The 7802-nt window shown below is 45.7% G+C and overlaps 1 protein-coding gene across 1 annotated transcript in view; it reads right to left on the bottom strand.

Annotated features, from left to right (window-relative positions):
- The window catches only part of dag1 (dystroglycan 1), a 58517-nt gene that overhangs the window by 33594 nt on the left and 17121 nt on the right, over positions 1-7802 (bottom strand). The gene's annotated exons all lie outside the window — the stretch shown is intronic.

Raw genomic sequence — 7802 nt, 5'->3', positions numbered from 1 at the left:
TCCTGAAGGATACCGCCAGACTGACAGGTGACACTGACGCCACGCAGGACGCAAATATCACAACTATTATACACACAAACAACTATTATACACACAAACAACTATTATACACACAAACAACTATTATACACACAAACACGCTCCCAAAGGGAAAGGGGGGGATATTCCCTGATTAAATTCAATTTCAATTCAATTTTATTTATAGTATCAAATCATAACAAGGGTTATCTCGAGACACTTTACAGATAGAGTAGGTCTAGACCACACTCTATAATTTATAAAGTCCCAACAATTCTAGTAAGGTAAGGTACATTTACGAGAACCCCCCCCCGGCTCACCATACACAACATAGTATTTACACAAAGGCAGTGTCTCTGCAGTATGAACAGTGGAAGGGTTTTTCCTGCAGATTGGGGATCTAACTCCGGATTACGACTCGGTTTACCTTCACAGTAAGATTTAGACCGTTAGGAGGAGATTAGATTAGGTGTTTAAACAGCTCAGATCCAGAGAGAGAGACTGAGATTATGATGAATTATGATAAAACAAGTCATTTAGCATTGTTCTGTAATAGTGTGTGTGTCTGTGTGTGTGTGTGTGTGTGTGTGTGTGTGTGTGTGTGTGTGTATCTGTGTGTTTGCACGTGCGTGCGAGGAGACAAGGAGGAGAGGGGACTAGGAGGAGAGGAGACTAGGAGAGGAGAGGGGACTAGGAGGAGAGGAGACTAGGAGGAGAGGGGACAAGGAGGAGAGGAGACTAGGAGGAGAGGGGACAAGGAGAAGGGGGGACTAGGAGGAGAGGAGACTAGGAAGAGAGGAGACTAGGAGGAGAGGAGACAAGGAGGAGAGGAGACTAGGAGAGGAGACTAGGAGGAGAGGAGACTAGGAGAGGAGACTAGGAGGAGAGGAGACTAGGAGGAGAGGAGACTAGGAGAGGAGACTAGGAGGAGAGGAGACTAGGAGAGGAGACTAGGAGGAGAGGAGACTAGGAGAGGAGACTAGGAGGAGAGGAGACTAGAAGGAGAGGAGACTAGGAGGAGAGGAGACTAGGAGAGGAGAGGAGACTAGGAGGAGAGGAGACTAGGAGAGGAGAGGAGACTAGGAGGAGAGGAGACTAGGAGAGGAGAGGAGACTAGGAGAGGAGACTAGGAGGAGAGGAGACTAGGAGGAGAGGAGACTAGGAGGAGAGGAGACTAGGAGAGGAGAGGAGACTAGGAGAGGAGACTAGGAGGAGAGGAGACTAGGAGGAGAGGAGACTAGGAGGAGAGGATACTATTACGATTACGTGTTTAAACAGCTCAGATCCAGAGAGAGAGACTGAGATTATGATGAATTATGATAAAACAAGTCATTTAGCATTGTTCTGTAATAGTGTGTGTGTCTGTGTGTGTCTGTGTGTGTGTGTGTGTGTGTGTGTGTGTGTGTGTGTGTGTGTGTGTGTGTGTGTGTGTATCTGTGTGTTTGCACGTGCGTGCGAGGAGACAAGGAGGAGAGGGGACTAGGAGGAGAGGAGACTAGGAGAGGAGAGGAGACTAGGAGGAGAGGAGACTAGGAGAGGAGAGGAGACTAGGAGGAGAGGAGACTAGGAGAGGAGAGGAGACAAGGAGGAGAGGAGACTAGGAGGAGAGGGGACAAGGAGGAGAGGAGACAAGGAGGAGAGGAGACTAGGAGAGGAGACTAGGAGGAGAGGAGACTAGGAGAGGAGAGGAGACTAGGAGAGGAGACTAGGAGAGGAGAGGAGACTTTTTTCTACACTTTTGGCGGCCAGATGTTTTTTCCAACTCTTTCAAAATGTGACGTATTTTTCCGTTTTTAACGTTTCTCACACTTGGCGGTTCTTTCTTCAATGTTTTCAACGTCTGGGCTGATGTTTGTGACGTTTCTGTCAAAACACAACACACTACAAATCACTGATCAAGTGATCATTAACTCAGCACCCTTCAACTGTCTAAACTGAGAAACAGAGTCCCTCGCTGATCCAAAGAGTTTTAAAGACAGATTAATAACAACAAGTAAAGAACTAAGAGTAGACGTGGTGATGTAACAGGAGGAAAGATCAGAGGAGCATTGGGAGTCTTTAGATTCTCACAGGAAACAAACAACTAACTCACTGTGCGATAAAAACAGATTTCTGAGAACAACATCATCGCCAAATCCAGCCGACAGATCAAAACCACTCCTGCTGGAAAGTTCCGGCCGCTCCCTGAACGCAGCAGCTGAGGTTTTGGGAGACGTGACAGACAGTCAGAAGCAGATGTGAACCTGCCTCCGAAAACACACACACACACACACACACACACACACAGAGTTCTGGAAAAACACACGACAGAGAGAGAGGAAACCAGCAGACAGAACCGCACAGCGGGCTGCAGGGCGGGGCTCAGCTGGAAACATGATCTAGCCAGTGGAGTCGCCCCCTGCTGGCAATCACAGAGAATGCAGCCCTTTTTTTGGAAGTTTTTTTATGTTTTAGGCACTTTCTGGTCGCCTTTTTCATCGCTTTTGTCACTTTTCTTGACGTTTTTCCTGCTGGAAATGAGATACGATGCAGCTTTAAGGAAATTCAGCATTGGCTTCGCTTTTCAGACCCGGAAAACTTTTGTCCAATTACTTTTTTTACAGTCTGTGCCGAGGACAGATCAAACGACTCCCGCTGGAAAGTTACGGACGCTCCCTGAACGCAGCAGCGGACAGTCGGAAGCAGATGTGAACCTGTGTCAGAAAACACATACACACAGACACACACACACTTCTGGAAAAACACACGACAGAGAGCGAGGAAACCAGTGGACAGAACCGCACAGCGGGCTCCAGGGCGGGGCCCCTGTAAACATGATCTAGCCTAAAACTAACATGCCATGTCGGGCTGAACATCCGCTCTGAGACACACCTGCACACCAATATTTCACTATTATTCCGAGTTCGATACAGGTCATGTAAACAGCACATTCTGGTTGGATATTCAGAATGAGGCCTTTTTCCTAATATAGTATTTTCAGATTAAGACGTGTAATATTCTGGTATTATTCAGGTTTTTGAACATGCATACAGGGCATTCAGAATCTGTAATAAAAAAAAACGTCTGATTGATTGATAGGCATACAAGTAATGTGGCATTCATGGGATCTTTTGTGGGTCAAAACCATTCATTGTTTTTCTTTCATGACTTATTCCCAGTGAGCGCCAGGGCAGCTCACCTGGTAGAGCGCGCGCCCATATACAGAGGCCGCAGATTTGACTCCGACCTGCGTCCCTTTGCTGCGTGTCATTCCCCCTCTCTCTCCCCTTTCATGTCTAAGCTGTCCTGTCAAAATAAAGGCCTAAAAATGCCACAAAATAATAAGACTTATTCCCAGCGATATCGGTTTCTGTAAACGTCTGCAAACAAATATGTCTAACCCTCGTGTTGTCTTCCCGCCGACCAGGAAACGTTCCGTTTTTCTGGGTCAAAATATTTTAAAAAAATATTTAAAATACAAACTTTTTTGGTCGTCTTTTTCGAGACTTTTGTCGCTTTTCCTGATCTTTTTGTCACTTTTTTCGTTGTTTTTGTCACTTTTCTCTGTGTTTTTGAAGCTTTTTCCGACGTTTGTCACTTTATCCCAATTTTTTTGTCACCATTTCCAAAGTTTGTCGATTTTTTTCTGCGCTTTTTGACGTTTTTTGTTGTTTTTTTCTTCCTCCCACGTTATTGAATCTTTTTCCGAAATTTTTGTCACTTTTTTCCACGTTCTTTTTTTTCAAATGCTATAAAATTGAATAAAACACCCAAATTCAGTGAAAGTAGTGAACTGATCAATTATTTCACATGTGAACAGCGTTGTAGGGAATCACCCAAGTTATTGTTTTTGACAATTAGGGTGAAAGAAACCCAAATTTGTGATATAGAAACTTTATGAAAATGGGTCAAATTTGACCCGAGGACAACAGGAAATCTACAGATTTCTTGCAAGAACTGCAGCAGAGGATCATCTGGGGAACGTGTGAAAAGATGAATGAATGAATAGTTTATTTGGATTTACATTACTTGCGTGAATATGCAATTGACAAAAAGGTTATTATACGCGTTTAAACCAGTCACAATATAAATCACACAATCAACAACAGAAATGGGACGTAGGCTGAAACCCAAGGCTTGGTTTTGCCTGGATCATAACCTATCCAACCCATAAGCCAACCCCGAACATCTGCAATAAGAAAGAGAAGAAGAGGAATCATTTAGGAGTGGCAGCGATGTTGAACTCCAGATGTGCAAAGACACAGCAGGGAAACTGAGAGCTGATGTTATGAAGGTTGGGGCGGCTTCTTCCGGCCCCAGCTGTCTGACACACACACACACACACACACACACACACACACACACACACCTCCCAGAGAAGATCTGTGTTTTCTGGAGTTACACAGGCGACCTGCGGCGACTGGGATGCCGTTTATTATCTCCCTAAACAACGATCCTTATCTAGAGAACACTCCTATCATCGAAAAACAAGATTGTTTTACCAGAAAAAAAGGATCCCGAACATTAAAAATATCCTCTTCTTTGTTGTGATATTAGAAAAGAAATCAAACCAATATGTGAACTTCCCCGAGATGAAAGAATCCGAGCAAAACCCCGCCGTTTGAAAAATATTGTTCATATCGACGTGTAGGTTTTAGTTTCCTGCATCCCCCCCGCAGGGATCAGTGGGCTTCAACTTCCTCGAAATGAGTTTTTAATTTGAGGCGAAGCACTCACAAAAAAAAAAAAAAAAAAAAAAACGGTATAAAAATGAAGCCAGCGAGGCAGAATCATGGGAGTTGCGGTTCTTTTGCGAACGCAGCCAAAACACACGTCCACTTTGATTAAAGTTGAGTTTGGGAACGGCGAAGCATCAGCGCTTTCGCTGCTCGCTTATAGAGTGTGTGTGTGTGTGTGTGTGTGTGTGTGGGCTAACAGCTCATAAGGGGAAAGTGCTGCGATGTTTTGCGCATCTCAGTAGGCTAATTATAACACTGCAACAGCTGCAAAAAATGAAACATGAAAGAATGAACAATCACAGAGAGAGAGAGACAGAGACAGAGAGAGAGAGAGACAGAGAGAGGAGGAAATATAATTATTGTTGTAGATTGTGTAGGTAGCAGGAGTAATTACATTTCAGTCCAATTAGACTGCTGAAGTTGTGTTTCCATCCTGCTCTCTGTGTGTGTGTGTCTATCTGTGTGTGTCTGTGTCTGTGTGTGTGTGTCTATCTGTGTGTGTCTGTGTCTGTGTGTGTCTGTGTGTGTATCTGTGTGTGTCTGTGTGTGTGCGTGTTCTAACTCTTCAAACTGTGTCTTAGGCTGCAACTACCAATTGTTTACATGCAAGCTGACATCACAGAAATTTGACTTTTTTTCTCATTAAACACTGAGTCAAACGGATTCATCGATTATCAAAATAGCACAATATTCACATATCCATATTCCATAGTTTGTGGCGTGTGTGAGTGTGTGTGTGTGCGTGACCTCGTCCTACTGGGACCACCAGCTAAGAGTTGAGATACAGTGACAGATGGAGACAGCTGGTCACGTGTGTGTGTCTCTCATAGAGAAGGTCTCTTGTTGCCCGGCTGTCACTTTCTGTCACTCTAGCAACTGTCCCCAGCTGTCTCACACACACACACACACACACACACACACACACACACACACAGCTGCAGACTTGCTAATCTGCGCCCTTTAATCCGAGGGTGCTCTTCAATCCGTGACCTTTCCCTCCGAGGTGCTGTCCCGTTCCCTGTGAATGTGCCCGGCTGTCCTCGGTGTGCTGTGTGTGTGTGTGTGTGTGTGTGTTCAGGGTAAACAACCTCGACTATCTTTAGACTGTCATAAACTCAGTCAGAGGTTAAAAGGAAGTTACGGAGAAGTCAAACTTCGGGCTAAATGAAGTGGAATCAGATCGGTGCATTTACGGTACCGATACCAGCATTATAGGAAGAATCAGAGAAGCGTCCTTTTTCTGACACTGGTGTCAGTATCAGAACATCTCTAATATACAGTACAGTAAACCAGAGAGGACGGAGATGCATCACCGGGGGGAGGGGAGGAGATGGCTATCACTGCAAAAACTCATCACACACACACACAGACACACGGCGCAGTGTAGCGTTGGGTTTCTGCAGAATCAGGTCACTGCAGTATGTGTAGACATGGACTACATTATGTGAAGTGTACCTGCACACGGCTGTCCCAGTTCAGTCCCGTTTATCTTCCTGAAGAAGACACGACGTGCGTTTGCGTTGTGGAAGACATCTCAGCTGCTGCTTTTTGGGGTTTGCGACACCAAAATATATATATATCTGCAATCACACGTAGTTTGTATCTCAATCCAAGAGTATGGTTCCAGGCTGGATGACAAAACTCTTCCATCGGGCTAAGACACCGAAGACATCGTCGGAACGGCGCCAGTGTGAGCTTTTAGCCGCGGGAAACGGTACGTTTGTACTCGTCGTGGTAATGACGACAGTCTTGTATCAGAAATGCCTTTTCTTGTTGCATTCTTTATGGTAAACAACGGTTCTGAGGGTCAGTGCTTTTGGTGACTACGGGGCGAAAGAATGGCTCATAATCTGCGTTCACAATCTGTGTTCACGTTCCCTTCTCCCGTTGGAATAACCCCTGAAGAGACGTGGCAGTGGACAAACCCACGGGACACAGAGACCGCGAGTTACTCTGTGTCTCCGCTTTTACCTTCTGATTCTTTCACCCAAAGCCCCTCTTTACAGAAGTGAATTAATACATGCAAATCCTCAGCAAAACACACACATCAGTGTCTCTGTAAGACAATTGACGAGCCGCTCTGCCGTGTTGTTTTCGGTTTGTTAGTTCACAGAGAGAGAGGGAGGGCGAAGGCGGCTAAACTCGCTTTTGAAGTATGCTAATTCATCCGTAGCATCCTCCCTGCGCCTTCGTTGTTATTCCCCGTCGCTAGCAGACTCACTGGCGTGGCCAATACATTCATTGTTGGCTCCGTGCTATCAGACAGTACAGGACTGCACTTTAAAAGACTGTCACCCACTTACCCGAGAGAGAGAGAGAGAGAGAGAGAGAGAGAGAGAGAGAGAGAGAGAGAGAGAGAGAGAGAGAGAGAGAGAGAGAGAGAGAGGGAGAGAGAGAGAGAGAGGAGGCAGGGAGAAAGTCATTAGGGCAGAGAGAGTAGAGAAGACAGAGAGCTGGAGCTATCGCGCTGTGCAGCAGCCGCCTACAGTCCCTCAAGACACGACACAGACTGCATATCTGTGTGGTGAAAGTACATACGTGTGTGTGCGTGTGTTTCTGCAGGTCTGTGTGTCGGCCTCGCTGGTTTAGATGGAACTAGACACCGTTGTTATCCCGCAGCCTGCAGGAAGTCTCCGGATGCGGAGAGAGAGTCCCTCAGCGCCTCCGTTTCTGCCTCTGCAGCCGCTGCAGATTAACTCCAACTCCAACACCAACACCTCCCTTTCTCCTCCTGTCTCTGGCTGGCTCTCCTCTGGTTTCACCGTTTGACTCATAGTCTCTGCTTATACACCCCCCAACTGTACGTATCATCCACTTACGTACCGGCTTCAACGTTAAGGTTTTCATTCGTCCAGTCGAGTGAAAGTGAAAATAAAAGTCTACTTGCCCAAAGTCTATTTTCACCGGCCCCTATACAAATTGTTTTTTTGTTTAGCTGGAAACCGATATGATGTACTTCTAGAGACAATATATCATGAGACATTTTCTAAAAACTAACTAAGAAGAATGCACCTCACAGGCCCTATCTTGCACCCGGCGCAGCGCAAAGTGGATTTGGACCTAAAC

The sequence above is a fragment of the Sander lucioperca genome, chromosome 6, assembly GCF_008315115.2.
Source record: "Sander lucioperca isolate FBNREF2018 chromosome 6, SLUC_FBN_1.2, whole genome shotgun sequence".
Lineage (NCBI taxonomy): Eukaryota > Metazoa > Chordata > Actinopteri > Perciformes > Percidae > Sander > Sander lucioperca.
This window is presented reverse-complemented; position numbering and strand designations above follow the sequence as displayed.